The sequence below is a fragment of the Schistocerca serialis genome, chromosome 5, assembly GCF_023864345.2.
Source record: "Schistocerca serialis cubense isolate TAMUIC-IGC-003099 chromosome 5, iqSchSeri2.2, whole genome shotgun sequence".
Classification (NCBI taxonomy): Eukaryota; Metazoa; Arthropoda; class Insecta; order Orthoptera; family Acrididae; genus Schistocerca; species Schistocerca serialis.
Window position 1 is genome coordinate 244,950,322 of NC_064642.1, and position 25,675 is coordinate 244,975,996.

At 40.2% G+C, this 25,675-nt stretch overlaps 1 protein-coding gene across 3 annotated transcripts in view; it reads left to right on the plus strand.

Moving 5' to 3' along the window:
* LOC126482297 (pyrroline-5-carboxylate reductase 1, mitochondrial-like) overlaps positions 1-25,675 on the plus strand; it is a 176,797-nt gene that overhangs the window by 110,562 nt on the left and 40,560 nt on the right. The window lies entirely within an intron of this gene.

The following is a 25,675-nucleotide window of genomic DNA, read 5'->3' on the forward strand; positions in this document are numbered from 1 at the left end:
TTATAAGCGTCATGTTCCTTTTATCCATGCACTGCACATATGATTTCAACAAAATAGTGCAAAAGTTTTGACAAAAAGGTAAAATTGTAAATAGGTGCAAAATGAAATGTAGTATACACATGATCGTAATAGTATAAACATGTAGTAGTAGTAGTAGTAGTAGTAGTAGTACCAGTAGCAGTAGCAGCTTTATTCATCCGTAACTCTCTTTTTACAAGGATATAGGACATGTCAAAGTATTTACAAATTTATCTAAAAACAAAGATGATGTAACTTACCAAACGAAAGTGTTGGTATGTTGATAGGCACACAAACAAACACAGACACACTCACAAAATTCAAGCTTTCACAACCTATGGTTGCTTCATCGGGAAAGAGGGAAGGAGAGGGAAAGACGAAAGGATGTGAGTTTTAAGGGAGAGGGTAAGGAGTCATTCCAATCCACATATCCATCCGCACATATACAGACACATGCAGACATATGTAAAGGCCCTTTTTAGATATATTTTTCCCACATGGAATATTTCCCTCTATTATATTCATATTTACAAATTTAAATCAATTTAAAATAAGCTAATTCGTATACACATATATTTACAGACTTCTAGTTAGAGACAATCATTAGATTTACTACTGGTATACAACACATTTTTAAAAAAATAGCTTATTAAATAATGTAATGCCACATGGTTCACTCATATCTCACTATCAGTCACTTCACACACTATACACACATTGTTTCATAACACTTCACTCAGTACACACACACACACACACACACACACACACACACACACACACACACACACACACCAATAGCTTGGGAGTAAGTATTTCTAGAAAGGAAAAAAGAAGGAAAAACATAAAGTGAAGGTGTTATGTGGAATGTTGGATATTTTATAATCATTATTATTATTATTATTTATTTAATAACATTTTTTTTATCAAACCCCTACTCTGTTGCAGCTAAGTGATCCTTCAATGTATGAAATCTATTTCTTAACAGGTACTTTTTAGCTACCTTTTTAATTAAGTGTATTTTTGCAATTTCTTTAATCTCTTTTGGTAATTTATTGTACAATTTTATTCATTGTTGAAAATGCTGTTTTGAGTTTTATGTTTGTTGCATGGTCATGGACAGCACTGTTTGTGCAGTAATTGCCAGTGTTATTTTTTATGTGTACAAATGTCTGGTAAATGTATTCACATGGAGCAGTTAAAATCCCTAGTGTTTTGAATAGATCTTTACAATGAGCTCAACTAGAATTTTTGGTTATCATTCTTATGGCTCTTTCCTGGAGTTTGAAAATTGTGTTCATATTTTGTCCATTTGTTCCCCAAAAAAGAATGCCATAGCTAAGGATTGAGTGTACATATGAATAATATGTAACTAAAAGACACTGCATGTTACACACCGATTATAGGATTCTAAGGGCATAACATGCCGATGACATTCTGTTTGCAAGTACCTTTGTGTGTTCACAACACCTCAACTGAGAATCAATATTCATTCTTAGAAATTTTGCATTTGTTACACAGTCTAAAGAGGTGCCATCTACATTTAATTTAACATTGTCATTTTTCCTCTTCAAACTGAAATTCATGGCATTAGTTTTCTTTATGTTCAATGTCACTTCATTGCTTATTGACCGATCATAAACTTCCTTGAGAGTTTCATTCACTTTCTTGGCAAGGAGTTCTCTTGTTTTCTCAGTGACAATAATATTGCTGTCTTCAGCAAAGAGAACTTTTTCACCATCTGTAACACTTCTGGGAAAGTCATTGATGTATTTCAGGAACAGTAGTGGTCCTAATATACTACCTTTTGGAACCCCTATATTAATGTATTTTGGTTCTGATTAGTGTTTTACTAAATGTTTAGATCTATTTGAAGTATGTGTTACCTGTACTCCATGTACCCTATCTAACAATTGCTACTCACCATATAGCGGAGATGCTGAGCCGCAGTAGGCACAATTGTTACATTCCATCCTGGATTTTCCATTGTTTGATTTGTACCCTATCTGTTAGGTATGATCAAAACCAGTCATTAGCTACCCCTCTTATTCTTAATGCTTCTAATTTATTTAATAGAATCTTGTGGTCAACTGAGTCAAATGCCTTAGAAAGATCCCCCTGGGTCTTGCTCAGGATCTTCACCATGGCTACATCCCCTATGGATTTATAAAGTAAGTGACACTCTCTCAAGATTATACTAGACTGGCAATTTTAAATACTGTACATTTACTGCATTAAATTTTATGGTTGCTTTCCATCTTCCTTAAGGTCTACAAATTCATTCTCCATCTCTTGGTCAGGGATCCAGTACACTAGAACCAGTACTACCTAAAGACAGATTGGGTTACTGAACAGCTTATTGTCTCGCCGAAATAATAGCTGTCTACATCAAAATCATGGCACTAGGAATTGCAACACTCAAGGTCATCGTTACCCATTATCTACCATCCCAATATTTTTCATTGGGCTGCATTAGTTGGTCCACAGTGATCTTCCCCCTCCTGTGAAACTATTATCTGACTTAGCATATGAGCTAGTCTTGTTTCCCAGATATCATTTAAGAAGGTACCATAAATTGGGACACTTTTTAGAGCAACTTTTCCACTTTTTGAATGAAATTGTGTCTGACACTACCAAGTTCCTTGATCATCCAATAGAGATGTTAATGCTTTCATAGCACAGTGCAAACAATGAACAACAGATTCGGCACACATTTTAGAATCATTCATCATTTCCTGGTCTCAGTCAGTGCTTTTTCTTTCAGCTTGTGGAACATTTTGTTTTCTAGTAGTCTACAAAAGTGTCTCACCCTGCCTATTCATTCTGACAAGTAATAACTATTTCTTTTGTTCAATACAGTATATAATTATATTTCAGAATCAGTTTTAGTAATAAAGTTGTGTGGTGTATTTAGCATAATAATAGAACTTGGCAATGTTGTACAAAGAAGCTCAGAAAATAAGGGAAAACTTTGCCAATCTAGAATATTACCTGTTTCCCACTTTTTTTTATTTGAGCATTTTGGGCCTGTGTATAGGTTGTTAAAATGCGAAGGCTCATTAGAACCAAAGCATACATATATCAAAATTATTATGACACTGCATTACAGCTAACTGTCTCTGCAGTGACTAATAAGCAAATGATCAGTGGAAAAGCTCCAAAAGAGATCAATACCCTTCAAAAAACGAAAACAAAGTACAGTGTCTCTATTTAAAGTAATCAGTGTGCCAGATTGCACTGAATAGTGAAGAAGAAGAGGAGATTTGGAACAAGTCCCCACTTGTACAAGCTGGGGGATAATATTTCTTGATGCTCTTGATCAATGGTTCAATGTGAAAAGTCTCTTGGATTCCATGGGGAAGCAGATTTCACAATTCAAAAATAACTTACCTGCTGATGACAGTACCATTATTTTGTGAAATGACATAAACAATAACTTTGTTCACATAAGTACCAAAATATTTGTTGCACTTGAACTAATGTTAGAGTAGATAGCTTAAAGCATACTTTAGTCATTTGAAAAACAGTCATTAGAAGGAGTTCTTCCACCCCTTAATGCTTGAATAAATTTCTAGACAAAAAATAAAAATAAAAAAATCACAGTTCTAAAGAAGTACCTGAAATACTCAGGAGAATGCAGCACTTGTCAGAAGCATTGCTAGCTTCAGGCATAATCAGCATCTACCAGCACTGGCATACGAAAATAGTTAACCTCCCTGTTATTAGAACAGCAATGGTATGATGCAAATTCACAACATTCAGCATTAAGGGGTTAACTATGACAAGACAAATTTGACTGATGATCTAGGATGCAAAAAATGATATTTTGTAGAGGATGCTAGTATCCAGGAACAGTTATAAATTCTACCAAAGCAAGTATTTCTTTAATGTTTGCAGTTTCGGCATGCTCGTTTCATGGTTTTTTGTTCAAACCAGTTAAGCGAAACATAAACAATGGACTGGCTCCAGTTGCCAGCAGCTGTGGTCATGTGTGTGTGGGTTGCATTTGCATGAGTGTGTTTGAGTATATATCACCTATTTTTGACAAAGGCCTTGTTGGTTGAAAGCTGACTTTCTGACAGTCTCTTTGTTGTACATTTCTGTGACTCGGCATCTACTATACATGGTGAGTAACAACAATCCTTTTCATTAAATTGTTAAGGAAAATATGAATTATAAGAGGACCAAAAGGAACAAAATATGGCCTCATTGCTTTGGGTGAAGAAGAGAAAATTAAATTGAACATCTTATCAATGTTCAAGAAATCTAATACTGTGACACTAAATCCTGAAGAAGTTTATTCTAGAATCCCAGATACAGAGAGGGCTGATGGTAGTGGCGCACCTACTAGAATTAGTGCTACACTTATGAGCTACCTTCAAGCCTGTTGTGGGAATCATAGTTACAATCTGCAGAAGGGGAGAAGAAGGAGAACTGGTACGGCCCCATGAGAAGGTGTTGATGAATTACACTTGATGAACTACCAGTCTCTTACAGGTATCTCTGTGATGGATAAAATTGAGGGGCTGGTAGTAAGAATAACATAGGCAGGAATAACCAAGAAAGAGCACTGAGAGGAACAGCCATCACAACAGCAATGATTCTGACTGTACTTTTTTATATAAATATATATGACACAAATAACTCTGAATCTGAACAAGATGCAAAAGCTATGAAAGAACTTATTCAGGAATTAGTCAGTCCTGTTCATTTCACTTTGTGCTGTGAAAAGGATCAAAATTCAACAATTTGTAAACAAAAAAAAAATGAATGCCAGAACAACCTGGGATCTTACACAACTAAAGCAAGTGTCAGACATTTTCTTGGTAAACTTATTCAGTTCTACAAAGACAGGGAGTTTGAGGTGTTGTATCTTTACAACAGACAGGGCAAAAAATTTTTACTTCCCGAATGTGCCAGATGCAGCTTCCCTGAAAGTAAAAGATTTGTGCACATAATTAATCTTCCATACAGTCAAAACTGAGACAAATTTTTCTTTCTGATAGAAATGTCAAACTTTTCTTTCTACTTCTAACTTTGAGGACTTTCATTTTTGTGTGTACCTTTCTGGTAACTATCCCTGCATTAAAATGTTTAATACTAATGTATATACTGTTTCAATGCTTTACATATCTCTTTCTGAAATTTTTTGGTGATTTTCACTGATTATAACACAGTTGACAAAGTTATCTGGTTTTCCAGGTAACTTTGCCAAATACGTTTTTCATTTTTTAATGTATAAACACATAATGAATTTGTCATCTGTTCAAGTATTATGAAACTAGAGATTGAGAGTTACATTTTATGATGGTTTCAAAAATGATTTTTGCATTATGAGGTAACAAAACAGGCAGAAGAAAAAAAGGGGCAAAATTGTCCCAATAACAGTAATGTTTTGTTTAGGCAACATCTCCAAATGCTTGTCTGGCCAGTATAGCTGCAGTTGTGTTATATTTAGAAGAGTCACTCTGTTAATTGTAGCTGGTAAATGAAACATTGATCTCATAGTATCACACATGGATCCATTAATCAACCACCAACTGCCTCTCAACTCTAAGCAACTCCCATGGCTTTCCTTGTTCACAGCAACTTGCCATCACTACTATACCATTGTACATTGAGCACACCCAATCTAGACTCACTCGCTGTAAGTGCAGCATCAGTTCCAACACCTGCTTTCAGCAGGGTTGACCTTCTGCCTTGCAACTGAACAATAGCATGGTGCATGTGCCACTTCCTATCTGGATTTCATGAGTAGGACATATGGTGACCACCCCAAGTTATTTCCACAAACTTCCCCACCATTTCTAGCCTTACTGGAAAGGTCTGCACTGTGTAACACCTTAACTATATGTGTTTGTCCACTACTGGTACCTTTAGTGGCACATGTAACAGTGCATTATCCTTATTATACTTCCACAGTTGCTTCATGCTAGCAGAAAGTCAGGTTCTGGCTGCTGGGCTCTCTACTACCTGCAGTTCTGGTGGTAATTCTCACCACACCTTTCAGATACTGCTCAGGTGACAACAGCACTCAACTCATTTGCCCATTTAGTGTTTGATAAACAGCCTTTAGTTAGCTTGTTAACTCCACTCTTTCAGCCCGATACTATCTCCTAGTGACTGCAGTAGTCTTGTTAGCATTATTCATGTATCTGTGTTTAAACTGCCTCTAAACTCTGGCTTAAAGTACTAACCAATGCTCTCTGGTGCATTCCTTTACTTCTCTAATTAGCTGCCAAAGCATGCATGCGTTGTTCAACATGCAGCTCTCTGAAATAACGATCCACATGGAATGCCTCTCTACAGTAGCCCATTCCCCTTCTGCCAGTTCTCTTGCAGCTTCTTCTGTCTTATTCAGCTCAATTAAATCATTTTCATCTGCTGTCCCAAATAATTTCTTGAGTAATCTGCTTCCAGCATCTATCCACCCCTTTTTTACCCTTTGTAATTTATGTGGCACTACTCTTACTACACACTGCATCTGTTCCTTGAACATATGTGTGTGAGATGTGCCTGCTTGTGTGAATATATGACTTAAAAAAATAAAAAATGATTTTGGCTGAATGCTCAGCACTTGTGTGAATATATGACTTTAAAAAAATAAAAAATGATTTTGGCTGAAAGCTCAGCATATTACACTCTTTTCATTGTGCCTGTCTGCAACTCAGAGTATCACCTTTATGGCGAGTAGCAATCTATCCTTTTCATAATTCTGTGTCAGTATTCCAACTTGGGCTTCCTATAATTTACTTTCATGTTTTCATAAAGGTTACTTTCAGTGGCTGTTAATTTTGTTTCATCATTTGTTTTAACATTAGAAATGCAGGTTTTCAGATTCTCATAAACATTTTTTATTCCTGTGTTGACACTTTGGAAAGCAATTTGATTTTTCCCCATGTGGGTACTTATTTTTTCTTTGATTTGTTTGATTTCACTACTCAGACTATATTCTATTTCTCCCATTTTTGTTTCTATAGCCAAAAGTTTTGTTGCTACACTCCCAGTTTTCTTCTCAAGTTTCTAAATCTCATATGTAATGTTTTTACATACTGACCCAGATTTTAAACTTTGAGTTTGAGTGTTTAAACTTTTGTGAATGTTTATTTTCTATTTTCTATAGACTAATATATAAATGTTCCATAGGACTAAATTGAGGAGCAAATCTCTTAGGTCATGGAACATGTAAGTACATGAAATTACAACATAAAAGTAATAAAATGTTTATGAACCTGAAAAAAGTCAGTCCATAAGTTTAAGTAAATGAAAACAACAATACAACAAGAATCAGCTAAATTTTTCAAGGAACTCCTCGACAGAATAGGAGTGACCCATGAGGAAACTCTTCAGTTTCAATTTGAAAGCGCGTGGATTACTGCTAAGACTTTTGAATTCAAGTGGTAGCTTATTGAAAATAGATGCAGCAGTATACTGCATACCTTACTGCACAAGAGCTAAGAAAGTCCAATTCAAATAGAGGTTTGGTTTCTGCTGAGTATTAACTGAGTGAAAGCTGCTTATTCTTTTCACATTTTGAAGTATTTTCTTACTGTATATTTTGATGTATTTGTACCTGAATGAAATAATTTTCTATAATTTATTTAATCATAGCAAATGAAACCAAAACCAAAATACACTCCTGGAAATTGAAATAAGAACACCGTGAATTCATTGTCCCAGGAAGGGGAAACTTTATTGACACATTCCTGGGGTCAGATACATCACATGATCACACTGACAGAACCACAGGCACATAGACACAGGCAACAGAGCGCGCACAATGTCGGCACTAGTACAGTGTATATCCACCTTTCGCAGCAATGCAGGCTGCTATTCTCCCATGGAGACAATCGTAGAGATGCTGGATGTAGTCCTGTGGAACGGCTTGCCATGCCATTTCCACCTGGCGCCTCAGCTGGACCTGCGTTCGTGCTGGACGTGCAGACCACGTGAGACGACGCTTCATCCAGTCCCAAACATGCTCAATGGGGGACTGATCCGGAGATCTTGCTGGCCAGGGTAGTTGACTTACACCTTCTAGAGCACGTTGGGTGGCACGGGATACATGCGGACGTGCATTGTCCTGTTGGAACAGCAAGTTCCCTTGCCGGTCTAGGAATGGTAGAACGATGGGTTCGATGACGGTTTGGATGTACCGTGCACTATTCAGTGTCCCCTCGACGATCACCAGTGGTGTACGGCCAGTGTAGGAGATCGCTCCCCACACCATGATGCCGGGTGTTGGCCCTGTGTGCCTCGGTCGTATGCAGTCCTGATTGTGGCGCTCACCTGCACGGCGCCAAACACGCATACGACCATCATTGGCACCAAGGCAGAAGCGACTCTCATCGCTGAAGACGACACGTCTCCATTCGCCCCTCCATTCACGCCTGTCGCGACACCACTGGAGGCGGGCTGGACGATGTTGGGGCGTGAGCGGAAGACGGCCTAACGGTGTGCGGGACCGTAGCCCTGCTTCATGGAGACGGTTGCGAATGGTCCTCGCCGATACCCCAGGAGCAACAGTGTCCCTAATTTGCTGGGAAGTGGCGGTGCGGTCCCCTACGGCACTGCGTAGGATCCTACGGTCTTGGCGTGCATCCGTGCGTCGCTGCGATCCGGTCCCAGGTCGACGGGCACGTGCACCTTCCGCCGACCACTGGCGACAACATCGATGTACTGTGGAGACCTCACGCCCCACGTGTTGAGCAATTCGGCGGTACGTCCACCCGGCCTCCCGCATGCCCACTATACGCCCTCGCCCAAAGTCCGTCAACTGCACATACGGTTCACGTCCACGCTGTCGCGGCATGCTACCAGTGTTAAAGACTGCGATGGAGCTCCGTATGCCACGGCAAACTGGCTGACACTGACGGCGGCGGTGCACAAATGCTGCGCAGCTAGCGCCATTCGACGGCCAACACCGCGGTTCCTGGTGTGTCCGCTGTGCCGTGCGTGTGATCATTGCTTGTACAGCCCTCTCGCAGTGTCCGGAGCAAGTATGGTGGGTCTGACACACCGGTGTCAATGTGTTCTTTTTTCCATTTCCAGGAGTGTATATGATTTCCGAAGTATTTTTGTGTATCGGGTAATCTGGTAGTCCAAATGTATTGGGTATTCCAAATATTTGGATGTATTGTGTGTTACAGTTTGTGGAGAAAATAAGGTCACTGACTAGTTACATTGCAAGATGTAAAAGTTATTTTGAGTGTATCATATTGGAGTGTTATAGGACCGTTACTGTTCACTATACAGACAAAATGCAGTGCTATAAGCTTATAACAAACTACAAGTAGGCCTGCACTAGATTCACATTTGGTGCGTGGTTGGCAGCAATCCTCAACATAAACAAATGGAATATGTTGCATATAAATAGGTGGGAAGACCCATCATTGCACAATTATGTGATTGCCAAGCCATCATTGGAAGCAGTCATTTTCATTAAATGTCTCAGACTATGTGTACAGAACAGTTTAAAGTGGAATGGCCAAATAAAACTAATTACAGGAAAGGCAGGTGCAAGACCTGGATTCATTGGAAGCATATTTAGGAAGTGTAATCAGCCACAATGGAGGTATCCCTAGTTCAGCCTGGACCCAAATATTACTCATCAGTAGCAGAAAGGATTGACTGAGGAAACAGAAAAGATGCTGGGACAAAAGCTCATTTTAACATAGGTTTATTTAGAAAGCACATAAGCCCAGCTCCAGTGGCACTGGTACCTAGAGATGCATTGTGCATCATAGTGTGATTCATTGTTAAGATTCCAAGAGTGTTCATTCCTAGATGAGTAAACCAACATGTTGCTTCTCCATGTGTGTTTCCCACCAAAAGACAAAAAGGGTAAAATTAGAGAGATTTGAATTCATTCAGAGAATTACCAATAATATTCTTCTTGTGTGCCACTCACAACAGGAACACAAAAGGAAAGAGGTGACAGTGGTACACAAAATGCCATCTGCACCCACCATAAGGTGGTTTTTGTAGTATATATGTATGGGGTGGTAACTGAAAGTCCCTTAAATATATTAATTATTAATATTTTTGTAGTATAGATGTATGGGTTAGTAACTGAATATCCCTTAAATATATTAATTAAAATTATAACATCTTACCTAGTTCTTATTTTGCACCATCACCTTCATAGTAGTCTCTTTAGGAGTGAATATACTGATCTGAATATTTCTGCCCCTTTAAAAATGGCTCTTGCAGATATCTCTTTGTTAAGCTGTTCTGCAACTCCACTTGAGTCTACTCTACAGTGTCAAATTTTTGCTCTCTCTCTTGTTGGAGAAGAGGAACAAGTCACACGGAGCTAAGTCTGAACTGCATGGCACGTGAGCAACACCTGTATTCTTGCTTATAGTCAAAAATTAATGAGTAATGTAGACTGTATGCAGTTGTGCTTCATTTTGGTGGAGTACACAACTCTTACAGATGGGTTCATGAACAATCCCATAAATAAGTAAATAAATAAATAAAGAGGCAAGGGGTGGGGGTAGAGAGAGAGAGACAGAGAATCAACAAGACTTAATGTTACAAATCAAACAATGGAAAATCTGGGATGGAATGTAACAATATTATGAAAAGAAAGTTGCTATTCACCATATAGTGGAGATGCTGAGTTGCAGATAGGCACGACAAAAAGACTGTCACAAATAAAGCTTTTGGCCAGTAAGGCCTTCGTCAAAAATAGATGACACACACACACACACACACACACACACATATGACTGCAGCATAATGGGAGTGGTGACTGGTGGGGGTAAGGAGGAGGCTGGGGTTGGGAGGTGGAAGGACAGTAGGGTAGGGGTGGCAGACACTGAAGTGCTCCAGGTTAGTCAGAGGGCAGGGGAGAGGTGGGGAGGGCGGGGGATAGAGGAAAGGGAGAGAAGTAAAAGACTTGGTGCAATGGTGGAATTAAGGCTGTGCAGTGCTGGAATGGGAACAGGGAAGGGGTTGGGTGGATGAGGACAGTGACTTACAAAGGTGGAGGCCAGGAGGATTATGAGAATGTAGGATGTATTTCAGGGAAAGTTCCCACCTAGCCATTTCAGAAAAGCTGGCCTTGGTGGGAAGGATCCATATGGCACAGGCTGTGAAGCAGTCATTGAAATGAAGGATGTCATGTTTGGCAGCATGCTCAGCAACAGAGTGGTCCACTTGTTTCTTGGCCACTGTTTGTCAGTGGCCATTCAAGCTGACGGACAGCTTGTTGGTTGTCATGCCCACATGGAATGCAGGACAGTGCTTGCAGCTTAGCTTGTAGATCACATGACTGGTTTCACAGGTAGCCCTGCCTTTGATGGGATAGGTGATTTTGTGACCAAACTGGAGTAGGTGGTGGTGTGAGGATGTATGGGACAGGTCTCACATCTAGGCCTGTTACAAGCATGTGAGCCATGAAGTAAGGGATTGGTAGCAGTGGTTGTGTAGGGATGGATGAATATGTGTTGTGCAGGTTCGGTGGACAGCGGAGAAGCACTGTGGGAAGGTTGGGAAGGGTAGTGGGCAGGACGAGAGGAAATTGAAACCATGGCAGAGAATGTAATTCAGTTGCTCCAGTCCTGGGTGGTACTGAGTTACAAGGGGAATGCTTGTCTGTGACCAGACGGTAGGACTTTTGGAGGTGGTGGGAAACTGGAAAGATAAGGCATCAGAGATTTGTTTTTGTACAAGGTTGGGAGGATAATTAGAGTCTGGGAAGGCTTCAGTGAGACCCTCGATATATTTCGAGGGGGACTACTCATCAGTGCAGATGCAATGACCACGTATGGCTAGGTTGTACAGAAGGGACTTCTTGGTATGGAACAGGTGGCAGTTGTTTTGCTGGTGGTTAGTAGGTTTGATATGGATGGAGCTACTGCTGTAGCCATCTTTGAGCTGGAGCTCAACATCTAGGAAGGTGGCTTGTTGAGTTGAATAGGACCAGGTGAAGCATAATGGAGGAGAAGTTATTGAGGTTCTGGAGGAATGTGGATAGAGTGTCCTCACCCTTGATCCAGATAGCAATGATATCATCAATGAATCTGAACCAGGTGAGGAGTTTAGTATTCTGGTGTTTAGGAAGGATTCCCCTAGATGGCCCATGAATAGGTTGGCATAGGGTGGGGGCATGCGAGTGCCCATAGCCGTACCCCAGATTTGTTCATAAGTAATGCCTTCAAAGGAGAAGTAATTGTGAGTGAGGATATAGTTGGTCATGGCGATTAGGAAGGAGGTTGTTGGTTTGGAATCCATTGGGTGTTGGGAAAGGTAGTGTTCAATAATGGTAAGGCCATGGGCATTAGGGATGTTAGTGTAAAGGGAGGTGGCATCAATAGTGATGAGCAGGGCACAGTGTGGTAAAGGGACAGGAACTGTGGAGAGTCATGGAGGAAATGGTATCTTATATATAGGAATGTAGGTTCTGGGTAATAAGTTGAAGGTGTTGGTCTACAAGAGCAGAGATTGTCTCAGTGGGAGCACAGTAACTGGCCACAATGGGTCCAGCGTGGTTGGGTTTATGGACTTCAGGAAGCATGTAGAAGGTAGGAGTGCGGCAAGTGGTAGGGGTGAGCAGAGACCCGGACTCCAGGGAGACATTCTGGGATGAGCCTAAGGATGTGAGAAGTGACTGGAGATCCTGCTAGATCTCTAGAATGGGCAAGGTTTTTAGGTGGAAGTATCTGACAGCTGGTTTAGTTCTTCTGCCTGGTAATCCTTGCGGTGCAAAACAACAGTGGTGGAGCGTTTGTCTGCAGGTAGGATTACAAGACTGGTATCAGTTTTTAGATGGTGGACTGCAGTTCTTTCTGTGGATTTAAGGTTAGTTTGCATCTTGAGGGATTTGGAGAATGATGGTGGGGCAAGGTTTGAGGTTAAGAAATTCTGGAAAGTTAACAGGGGGTGATTTGAGGGCAGTGGGGGTGGATCACGGATGGATTGAGGAGTGAACTGCATTAGGCATGATTCAGCATTGCTCTTTGGTTGAGTCTGATTGGTAGGGTTGGTGGCAAAAAAGTGTTTCCACTGTAGGGACTGGGAAGGGAGAGAAGGTCTTTAACAAGTCCTGCATGATTAAATTTGGGAATGGTGCAAAAGATGAGGCCTTTGGAAGGGACTGATATTTCCTTGGGGCTAAGGCTTCTGAAGGAAAGATTCATGACTATGTTACAGGTCTGTTTAGGTTCTGGATTCTGTGTAGTGGTGGGAGGGAGATTTGGAGGGTGGGCTAAGTATAGTAGGTCTTTGACACAGGGTTTTTCTCTCCTTTTCCTCTATCTCCCCCCCCCCCCCCCCCCCACACACACACACACACACACCAACACTCCCCTGCCCACTGTCTAACCTGTGGCACTTCTGCCCTTGCCTCTCCTTATCCCCATCCAGTTGCCACCCCGATCCTGCACTGGTGCTACTGCTCACAGAATGGTTTCAGTTGCTTGAGACTGCAGTCATGTGTGTGAGTTGTGTTTGCGTGAGAGTGTGAATGTGTACTTGTGTATGTCTGTCATCTGTTGTTGATGAAGGCCTTACCGGCCAAAAACTTTATTTGTGACAGTGTTTTTGTTGTGCCTATCTGTGACTCAGACTTAATGTTACTCTTGACAAGGAACAGAATTTCAGACTACAGATGTGTACAGAACAAATATGAAGATATACGACACCATTATTCACCCAGCTGTACTCATAAGTTCTGAAAGATTGGGAGTTAAGAAGTTGGACAGACAGAAACTTGCAAATGTAAGAGGGTGTAAATTTTGTTACAAGCTCCAAATCTCATAAGAGGACAGCAGCTGGTAAGGAGACACAAGTAACATTCAAAACACAATATGGGTAGGAACCAGTCAACAGCTGAAAGATGAGAGATAGAAACTAAAAGTAATCACAGGTCACAGATGGAAAGGAAATTAGGAATAAAAAAGTGAGAAGAAAATAAATAAACTGTTATACTAAAACTAAAGGAAGAATTGAGAAAATGAGAAGACAGGAAAAGTGTGAGAAAGTAAGAAAAAGACATCAAAAAGTTGGGCACATAAAGAAGTCAATAAAATACTTTTGATAGCAAACTGTTTATACTAACTTAACCCCATATCCTATAGCTGAATGTGTTCTTTGATGTAATACTGATAAAACTTAGCAGAACAACATCATATTTGTCAATGAAAACCACAGACCTTGGATGTTCTGCACTGTGAACTGTAAAACAGACTGTTTTTTCAATGATAAAGCACTTTCATTTGTCTCTTTCAATGGTTCATGAGTCTCTCTCTTTCCATGTATTTCCTGCAGCCCATATGTGGTTTATAGTTTCTGAAATTTAAAAAAATTACTTATTTACGTATTTTCTCCCTATTGCTGTTAGTGAGTACCTTTTATTTCCATCTACCTTTACAATTATTTCTAGTTTGTAGCACTCATCTCAGTAAGTAGTCTGTATTTGCCTTTTACATTTACATCTACTCTCTGCAAGCTACATGATGGTGTGTGTTGGAGGGCACTTGTAGTAACATAATTCCTTCCCTTTTTGCCTGTTCCAGTTGTGAATGGTGAATGGAAAGAACTACTGTTGGTAAACCTCTTCATTAGCTCTAATTTTTCTTATTTTTTGGTCATGGTCATTTTATCAAACACATGTAGGAGGAAGTAATATGTTACGAGACTCTTCTAAGAATGTAAGCTCTTGGAATTGAAGGAGTTGCTGGAAGAAAGTGCTAACCCACAAGAAAGTACTTTGCGTTGTTGCATGTTATATATTTGCTTAAATTCAAAGAGTAGAACATAAATACTGTAGGAATGAGTAATTTTTATAGCAGACAGTACTTTCTGGGGGAAAATATGGAACTACTTGTTATCAGCATGTGGTGCATTTATTACCACTTTCTTCTGCCAACCTCTTCAGCTTTGACAGTACATCTCTCTGTGATGCACAACATCTTTCTTGCAGAATCTGCCACTGGGGCATCTCTGAAACACTCTTGCAGTTATATCAAATGAAGGTTATCATGGGATGTTAATGGAATAAAATCTTCTCAGGTTTCCGCTACCTCAATTTTCAGTATGTCCACAACATTTTGGAAAATGTTTTCTGTTGAAGTTATAAGATGGAACAGAGAATACATCATCCAAAGATTGATTCAGCAAGAAATCTGAGAATATTTTATTGCTCTTGCACTCACTTTATATTTCCATGATGAAATGTGCCACTATTTGTTGAAGCTTCTCTATTTGTTCTATTAACCCAACCTGGTAAAAGATCTCAATATTGATGGCCATAACATAAAAACAGATAAAGCAACCATCTTGTAAGCCACTTATTTTGTGAATGAATTACATCTCTTTAAAATTCTTCCAATGGATCTCAACCTGCCATGTGCTTTTCCTACAGTTAGTTTTATGTGGTCATTTCATTTTAGATCACTCTGCACACTTACTCCTAGATATTTTATGGTTGATGCTGTTTCTGTAATTTATCATCAGTAGCATATTCAAGCAGTTATGGATCTCTTGGCTATTTATGTGCAATACTAAACAATACTTACGTTACTTATAAATTGACAGTGCTGTACCAATCATCGATAATTTGCAGTTATTACTACAGTTTGCAAGAGTCTTCTGGCATTGTAATATTCCTACAGACAACATCATCTTCAAACAGGCTTGCAGATATTCTGATGTACTCTATTAGATCACTCACATATGTTGATAGTAAGGGCTTTATAACACTACCTTGTTGTCCTCCAAAAATTATCTTTAGATATGTTAATTTCACCTTGAGTTTGGTCAGCTTTGAAGTGCTCAATCCAGTCACAAATTCAATCCAATACTCAGTAAGCTTGAAATTTGTTCACTAAATGTCACTGTGGAACTACACTGAATATCTTCTGGAAGTCAAGCAACACGGCATCAACCTAGCCACTGTAATCTAAGGCACTCAGGGTATCCTGGCTGAAGACACAAAATTGTGTTTTGCAAAATCTCTCTTTGCAGCATCCATGTTTATTTTTAAAAGAGGAGATTTTCATTACCTAAAAAGTCATAATGCATGAACATAGAACATATTCTACAACAGATTGACATTAGGGATGTAAGTCCATAATTATGTATTTCTGTCTGAGGATCATTCCTGAAAACAAGAATGACCTGCACTTTTTTTCAATCACTTCACATTTTTCATTGCTCCAGTGACCAACGATAAATGTTGTTAGAAGGGAAAACATTCTTTTGTATAATCTGTGTAGAATTTCACAGGTGTGTCATCCACTCCATATTCCTTTCCACTCTTGAGCAATTTTAATTGATTTTCCATTGCATAGTCACTTATCTCAATACCTGCTATTTCAGTGTTTGTGTGATGACTGAAAGGAGGAATTATAACATGATCTTTGAAGACCAGACTCTTTCAGAAGACCAAATTCAGTATTTCAGCCTTATGACATCATCTGTTTGGGTAGCATTATGGTTACTGATTGACTGAATAGTTGATTTCAGTATACTGACTTCTTTGCATTGCTGTAATGTTCATTTTCAAGGAGGTTTGATGCAGCTCTTCATGCTAGCCAATCCTTACAAGCTTCTTCACCTTGCATAATTACTGAAACTTGCATCTGTTTGAACCTGTTTACTGTAGTCAAGTCTTTGTCACCCTCAACCATTTTTCACTACACTTCCATCCATTATTAACCCAACAGTTCCTTGATACCTTGGAATGCATCCTATCAACCAAGTCCTTTGTTTAGCCACAATTTGATTTTCTCCCAATTTGATTTAGTACCTCTTCACTAATTACATGAGCTATCTAAATAATCTTCAGCATTCTCCTGTAGCACTATATTTCAGAAATTTCTATTTTCTTGTTGTTGGAAGTATTTGTCATCCACATTTGACATACCTTCACTCATGATGCATGCGGTTTCAGAAATCATGTATCCATACAGTTCACAGGCCTGCTTATAGAGGCCACCTGGGTTAGCCTTCTTGTGCACTCTGGTGAGCCATCAAAGAAACAGTATTATTTAAGCAGCCACAAATGAATGCTTAGCCTATATTGTAACCTGTATTACTGCTGACCGTTCAATATGTTCAGTGCTACACACAACTTGTGCTTCATTGTATCTCACATTATCTCTATAAAGTACTATGTTCCACAAATCGTGTTTGTTCTTGCTATAACAAACTTGGCAATGAGTGAGGGTTATGTCTTATCTGTGTGTTAGCATCACTGCTAAGTCACCTCACAAACATCTCAATGGAAGAAATACTCCAACATATCATTGTCCAGCTACAAGCTTTCATGGAACAACAGCAGGCTCTCACCACTGCACTTAGTCAAGTGGTATCTGCATGTTCAAGGCAGATTACTCGTCTGTTTGATTGAAGCTTCTATAAGACACAGTTACACCAACATTTCCATGTTTTTGGTGCTGGCAATGCTAACCTGTGTAGGGCTTTCTTTCTTTCCTGTCTTTGATTGTCTGTGTATCAGTTATGCCAACTTTACCTTTGCAAGAACCAGCCAGCTTATCACTTGATGAAATGTACAAGCTTCTCTCAACCTCTGACTGTGACAGAACACATCTCTGTAATGAGTGTAGTGTTTTACTATTGTCAGAAACACTCAAATCAATCTTACAAAGCCTGGGCTGCAGAATTACCCAGGTTGAGCTATCATTGTAAATTTGTCACTAGTACCCATCACAAATTCTACACTGATGACATGATGTGTGATGTTATTATTCGTCTGGCCCCAGATAGGGAACTCTGTAAAAAGACACTTCAATGTGAGAGTTTGACACTTGTGCTCAATATAACACAGTTCTTTGAAGTGTCATGAGTCACAGGCAGTCAGATTGCTGCCTGGGAGGAAGTACTGGGGGTTGCTCAGTCAAGTCCTGTTAGGCACTCTGCAAGTGTTAATTATGATGGGGAAGATGTTGCAGCAGTACAACATTAAACTCAGTGTCACATTGGACAGCATCAGTTACGGCCACAGCAGCAGCAGACCATATCATAAAAGTGGCTGTGTGCCCCCCCTCCCATCTTACCTGCACTGCTTCATCCAATATGAGGGAACTGCACATGCTAAGCATTGGGCTGTTTGCAACAAGTGTCAGATGAAAGGCCACACTGCATTGAAGTATAACTCCTCTGAAAATGTGGTGGACACAGTAGCACCAATGGACATAAACTGTATCTCTACAGTGATTGTTTCCCTGAACAAATTGTTTGTTGACATGCGTATGTTTAATAAACTGATAAAAATGATAGTGGACACAGGAGCTGCAATGACTTTAGTAAACGCACAAAAGTATATGGACTTGGACGGTCCCCCCTTCATAAAGGTTAGCTACAATAAACAAGAAATTCTGATTCTTGATCAGTTCTCCACTCCTGTATTTTAAAAATCTGTTATTCACCCTCTTACCTTCCATGTTCTGGATCATTCCCATACTGCAGGCCTATTTGGGTTACATGCATTTGACATTTTCAGTTTCTCCATTGACAATAAGGTAAATTTAGCGTCGGATCAGGTTCTGTATCAGCAGCTGGAGTCTCTCTGCTATGGGTTTTCATCACTGTTATTCCTTGTGCTTGGTTGTGCCAACATGAAAGAGTCCACCCACCCTGTTTTTCTCACGCACTTTAGGTGCCTGTTGCGTGTTGTGAGTCTGTTAAGGCTAAATTAGATCATTTGACATCACTCAGAGTCATTTGGCCTGGTCACCATTAAGAAACTGATAAGCTTATCCTCTATGGTGATTTCAATGTTACAGTCCATGACAAATACACACACTGATAAGTTGCTCACAAAATTATCAAGTGCCCACTACTTTTCCAAGATTGATTTGTCAAGAAGCATACGTCCACCTCCCCTTGGTTCAGGCCACTAAGCACCTTCTCTTGTCAATACACCTTTCAGCCTGTACTAATGTCAACACTTGCCTTTTGTCATCACTAGTGTGCCCTCCATTTTTCTGCATTTTTTAGAATAGTTGACAGCTTCTGTGCCCAGCTGCGTCAATTAACTTGATGATATCACTGTTTTGGATTCTTCCACTGAAGACCACCTTAGCAATCTCCAATTGTTGTTTTCTGTTTTGCAGTCTGCTGGTCTCAAGTACAATGTTGCCAAATCACAATTTTCTCAGACATCAGTTGAGTACCTACATTTTGATGTTTCCCACACAGGTGTCAAGCTGTTGCATCATCATGTTGATGCAACTGCGGCTTTGCAATGGCCGACCTCCATTAAGGCACTGCAGGCTTTCCTAGGTAACGTGTACTACCATAAGCTTTTACTGGATGCATTCACCATTGCTCAGCCCCTGACACACTTTTACATAAAAATGTGCCTTATTTCTGATCTCCAGCTTGTGATCGAGCATTCATTTTGCTCAAATCTTAGCTTCAACCTGCCCCATGTCTGGCCACTTTTCAGCTGGGTCAGCATCTTGTGTTGGCTACAGATGCCTCTCATCATGGTCTTAGTGCACTGTTGGTGCATAAATATGAGGATAGGTATGAATAACTCACTGCTTATGCTTCTAAGACTTTAATCCAGCTCAGCAGTGATATTTTCAGTTAAGAAAGGAGGCTTTAGTGATTATGTTCACCCTCAAGAAATTTCATGTCTTTTTGTACGGTTCTAAGTTCCATTTAATCACAGATCATAAGCCATTAGTTGCTCTTCTTAAACTTTTGGCTTCCTTGCCAGACAAGGCAGTTCATCATTTGCATTGGTGAGCTCTCTTCCTCTCCCGTTATCATTATCAGATCCATTACCCACTGATGGCACAACACTCCTCTGTTAATGCCATATCTCGCCTTCCAACCGGGCTGAATCTGGCATTCGATCAGGAAGAGTTGCTTTGTTTCTATTTAGGTACTGAGAACCAGAATGAAGTTGATGGTTTTCCCATCACTAGTGCCACAATAGCATCGGCCATCACTGTAGATACTGTACTTAGTCATGTCCTTTCTTTTGTGCGGCACAGTTGTCCGGAAAAACCCCCAGGCCATGTCTTGGATCCCTTGCATAATTACTTCTCTCTCCAGTGCTGCCTTTCTGTATTTCATGGAGTTCTTTTGTTAGCTACAGAGGGCACTGCTTCCTTATGCCATAAGTACTGTGGCTTCTGTATTTCGGGCATTGGGGGATCTCTCCCACCAAACCTTTGGCCCACTGGCATGTGTATTGGCTGAGTGTAGATGGGGACATTATGCAGCTTATCACTGATTGCACTCACTGTGTTCAGCAACAGGTAGCCCCGCGGGTGTCTTTTTCACCCTGGCCAATGCTGCAGTGCCCGTGGGAGCATCTACAAGTCAATTTTTCTGAGTCCTTCCTAAATCTGTATTGGCTGTCTGCGGCTCGTGGTCTTGCGATAGCGTTTTCGCTTCCCACGCATGGGGTCCCAGGTTCGATTCCTGGCGGGGTCAGGGATTTCTCTGCCTCGAGATGACTGGGTGTTGTGTGTCTTTCATCATTATTTCATCCTCATTCACTCACAAGTTGCCGTAGTGGCGTCAAAGAACTTGTGGAGTGGCGGCCGAACCGCCCCGTGAGGGGTCTCCCGGCCACCAATGCCATACACTCATTATTATTATTATTATTATTATTATTATTATTATCTGTATTGGCTCATGGACAGCTATTTCAAGTTTCCCTACATGGCCTGTTGTCCATCCACATCCATGATGACCACTAATTCAGCCCTGTCTAAGATTTTTGCAGTTGGGGGTTTCCGTAAATAGTGGTTACTGATAATGGGCTCCAGTTTGTTTCTTGAGAATTTGCATCTTTTTGTCAGGCTAGTGGTGTTCATCATCTCACAGCCCCCTCATTTCATCCTCAACCTAATGGTGAGGCTGACTGAATGGTTTGGACATTTAAAACTCAGATTGGAAGTGCGTATATGTTAGATTCCCTGAAACTGCTTTAGACCATTTTTTGAGTTTGTACCATTTCACTCCGGTGGGGGTTGAGAGCCTGGCAGAACTGCTACATGGATGCCAACCACAGACCCTCCTTCACATGCTGCATCTGACACCATGTCTTGCCTTGTGCACCTGTCTGGGCTCATGATTGCAGCCACTGGCCAAACTGGGTTACTGCCATCATTGAGCATTGCCGGGGCTGGCACCTTTATGTTGTTCACACTCCTGATGGGCAGACATCCCATCACTTTGACCAGCTGTGGCTGTGCGTGGTGGGGTCCGTTCTGGAGGCCCCACTGCTTTCCCCACCTTGCCTGCTCTTGTGTTGCAGACAGCCTGTTTCGCACAGCAGTGGGGGTCACAGCCTGTCAAATCACTGTCTGGAGTCCCTACCTCTGCCCCTACTCCTTGACTGCCATAGCTGGTGCAGCCCCCACCTCAATTTCTGGGTCCTGTGCGGCCATGATCTCTGATGCCCATACTGATGATGCCATTGCTGATCACTGACCTCACCAAGGACATCACTATGGAGATGCCATCCCTGGTCCTGCCATGACACCTTTCATGAGAGAGGTACCAAACCACCCCCTCATCACTTCTGCCCCAACTCACCAGTACCTGGCCTTCACATGCTGCAGTTTTCTTTTTCTGTACCATGCATTTTTTCTGAACCCTACATTTTTCTGTACCTTGTACTTTTCTGGGCTTAGTGTTTTTATGTCTGTATGTGATTTTCCCACCTCCTAAAAGGGAGGAGTAATGTACCTTTGCTCATGATACACGAAATTTCAGAGATTGTGCATCCAAACGGCTCACAGGCCTCCTTATCAAGGGTACCTGGGCTGGTCTTCTGGTGTGCTTTGGTGACCAGACAAAGAAACAGTATTATTTAGGTGATTTGAGATGACTGGTTGGCCTATTATGTAACCTGTATTACTGTTGTCCATTAATGTGTTCAGTGCTATGCGCAGCCTGTACTTCATTGTATCTTACACTGGCCCTATAAAGTACTATGTCCCATAAATTATGTTCACATTTCACTGGCATAAAAGTCTACATTCCAGACAAGTACCTTCAACAAAGATTTCCTAACATTTAAATTTACATTACATGTCAAAAAACTCCTCTTTTGCTGAAATTTCTGTTCTTGTTATTGTCATTCTGTATTTTATATCTCCTCTTCTTTGGCCATTGTCAGTTATTTTGCTGCTCAAATAGCAAAACACATTTTTTACTTTTAGTATCTCATTTCCCAATCTAGTATCCTCAGTGTCACCTGATTTAATTCCTTGTTTTGATATTGTTGGTATTTATCTTAGAAGTTCTTTTAAAATACTATTCATTCTGTACTGATTTTCCATGTCCTTTGCTGTGTCTACCAAAGTTACAATGTCACTGGCAAACCTAAAAGGTTTCATATCTTCTCCTTGAACTTTGATTCCTTTTTCAAATTAGTCCTTTCTATTTTAATGCTTGCTTAAATTATGGATTGAAGAACCACATTGGGGATAGGCTACAGCCCTGTCTGACTCCCTTATCTACTGCTGCTCCCCTTTCATGTTCTTTAACTCTTATGATGGCAACCTCTTCCTGTACAAGTTGTAGATAACTTTTTCTACCTGTATTTTATATCTTCAGTATTTTGAAGAGTATATTCAAATGAACATTGTCAAAAGCTCCCTATAAATCTACAAATGCTATAAATGTAGACTTGTCTTTCTTCAGTTTAAGTCATAGAGACAGTATAGTCTTGTATTTTCCTACATTTCTCTGGAACTACTCTGAAGTTGGTCTCTGCCAGTTTCTGCATTTCTCTGTAAGTAATTCATATTAGTATTTTGCAACTATGTCTTATTTAACTGAAGGTTCAGTAATATTCATACTTACATCCTTTGGAAATTGAATCATTATGTTTCACTTGAAATCTGAGGTATTTCACCTGTCTTATACATCTTGCACACCAGGTGGAACAGTTTTGTTGTGGCTCACTCTCCCAAGGATGAGGAGTATAGACCATTCCAGAGGACTTTTTTCAGTTTAAGTATTTCAGAGCTCTGTGAATTTCTTCGTACAGTGTCATATATACCATCTCATTATCATTTCTTTCTCTTCTCTTTTTGTTATGTTATCATCAAGTTTGTTTCCCCTATATAGCCCCTTTATGTATTCCTTCAGGAATGCTTCTGCTCCTGCCTGGGGTTTTAAAATAAAGTAAAGTTTATTTTTATTAATATCAAAAATCTTACTTTGGCAGTGTAAGGTGATGAACTGATAACTACATAATGTTTCTGGCTCATTTGTGTCAAGGGGTTCTCTGTGTACCACTGCATTCTTCTGCTGCAGATATTATTCTTCAAAAAAACTGTAAATATTCCAAAATAATTATGATGCAAGGCTGAATTCAAATTATGATAATTGACATACATGAGAATTGAAGTCAAATTGATTGTTTACTATATGTGTAGAGTGTAGCGAATGGTAAGATCAGTTGGGCATAGCTGACTCACTAAAGTTAAATTCTATGAAGTCACATCGAAGATACTGAAGCACTAACTAATTTTCTAAGTCCCAACAACTATTTTACCCATGTGGCTCACTATCACCTAGACTTACCCAGGTACCTCACACAAAAATGTCTCATGCAGTAGTCTCTCCCCACATTCATGTCTTGGAATTTATAATCTTTACCCCCACTTGGGTCTCCAACCACCACTATCCTGATTCAACAGGCTCAAAAGTTCATATCCTTTGAAGCACAGACGATATTTACAAAATAATTGTAGCATAACATACATACTTAATTTCTGAACAAACTGATGCTAAACACTACTGGTATATTTTAATTAAAATATTTTATGAGTTACTATGATTTGTAGAATTTGCATAAAATATGAGATCTTGAACAGTCAAAATCCATCTTAATTTTATGATGATACAATAAACAGATCATCTTCCTTAGGGGAACACCCCCTATCTACAATTACGGATTTAGAACTAATGTAGCTCTTCTGGTTCTCACATAACTGATGATATTATTAATATACACTTAGAGTTGCCTAATTTTGATCTTAATTTTTTTTTAAGCATGTTGTTGTTGTTGTGGTCTTCAGTCCTGAGACTGGTTTGATGCAGCTCTCCATGCTACTCTATCCTGTGCAAGCGTCTTCATCTCCCAGTACCTACTGCAACCTACATCCTTCTGAATCTGCTTAGTGTACTCATCTCTTGGTCTCCCCCTATGATTTTTACCCTCCACGCTGCCCTCCAATACTAAATTGGTGATCCCTTGATGCCTCAGAATATGTCCTACCAACCGATCCCTTCTTCTGGTCAAGTTGTGCCACAAACTCCTCTTCTCCCCAATCCTATTCAATACTTCCTCATTAGTTATGTGATCTACCCATCTAATCTTCAGCATTCTTCTGTAGCACCGCATTTCAAAAGCTACTATTCTCTTCTTGTCCAAACTATTTACCATCCATGTTTCACTTCCATACATGGCTACACTCCATACAAATACTTTCAGAAATAACTTCCTGACACTTAAATCTATACTCGATGTTAACAAATTTCTCTTCTTCAGAAACGCTTTCCTTGCCATTGCCAGTCTACATTTTATATCCTCTCTACTTCGTCCATTGCCGGCCGCGGTGGTCTAGCGGTTCTAGGCGCGCAGTCCGGAACCGCGCGGCTGCTACGGTCGCAGGTTCGAATCCTGCCTCGGGCATGGATGTGTGTGATGTCCTTAGATTAGTTAGGTTTAAGTAGTTCTAAGTTCTAGGGGACTGATGACCACAGATGTTAAGTCCCATAGTGCTCAGAGCCATTTGAACCATACTTCGTCCATCATCAGTTATTTTGCTCCCCAAATAGCAAAACTCCTTTACTACTTTAAGTGTCTCATTTCCTAATCTAATACCCTTAGCATCACCCGACTTAACTCGACTACATTCCATTATCCTCGTTTTGCTTTTGTTGATGTTCATCTTATATCCTCCCTTCAAGACACCATCCATTCCGTTCAACTGCTCTTCCAAGTCCTTTGCTGTCTCTGACAGAATTACAATGTCATCGGCGAACCTCAAAGTTTTTATTTCTTCTCCATGGATTTTAATACCTACTCCAAATTTTTCTTTTGTTTCCTTTACTGCTTGCTCAATATAGAGATTGAATAACATCGGGGAGAGGCTACAACCCTGTCTTACTCCCTTCCCAACCACTGCTTCCCTTTCATGTCCCTCAACTCTTAAAACTGCCATCTGGTTTCTGTACAAGTTGTAAATAGCTTTTCGCTCCCTGTATTTTACCCCTGCCACCTTTAGAATTTGAAAGAGAGTATTCCAGTCAACATTGTCAAAAGCTTTCTCTAAGTCTACAAATGCTAGAAACATAGGTTTGCCTTTCCTTAATCTTTCTTCTAAGATAAGTCGTAAGGTCAGTATTGCCTCACGTGTTCCAATATTTCTACGGAATCCAAACTGATCTTCCCCGAGGTCGGCTTCTACTAGTTTTTCCATTCGTCTGTAAAGAATTCGTGTTAGTACTTTGCAGCTGTGGCTTATTAAACTGATTGTTCGGTAATTTTCACATCTGTCAACACCTGCTTTCTTTGGGATTGTAATTATTATATTCTTCTTCAAGTCTGAGGGTATTTCGCCTGTTTCATACATCTTGCTCACCAGATGGTAGAGTTTTGTCAGGACTGGCTCTCCCAAGGCCGTCAGTAGTCTCTCCCAAG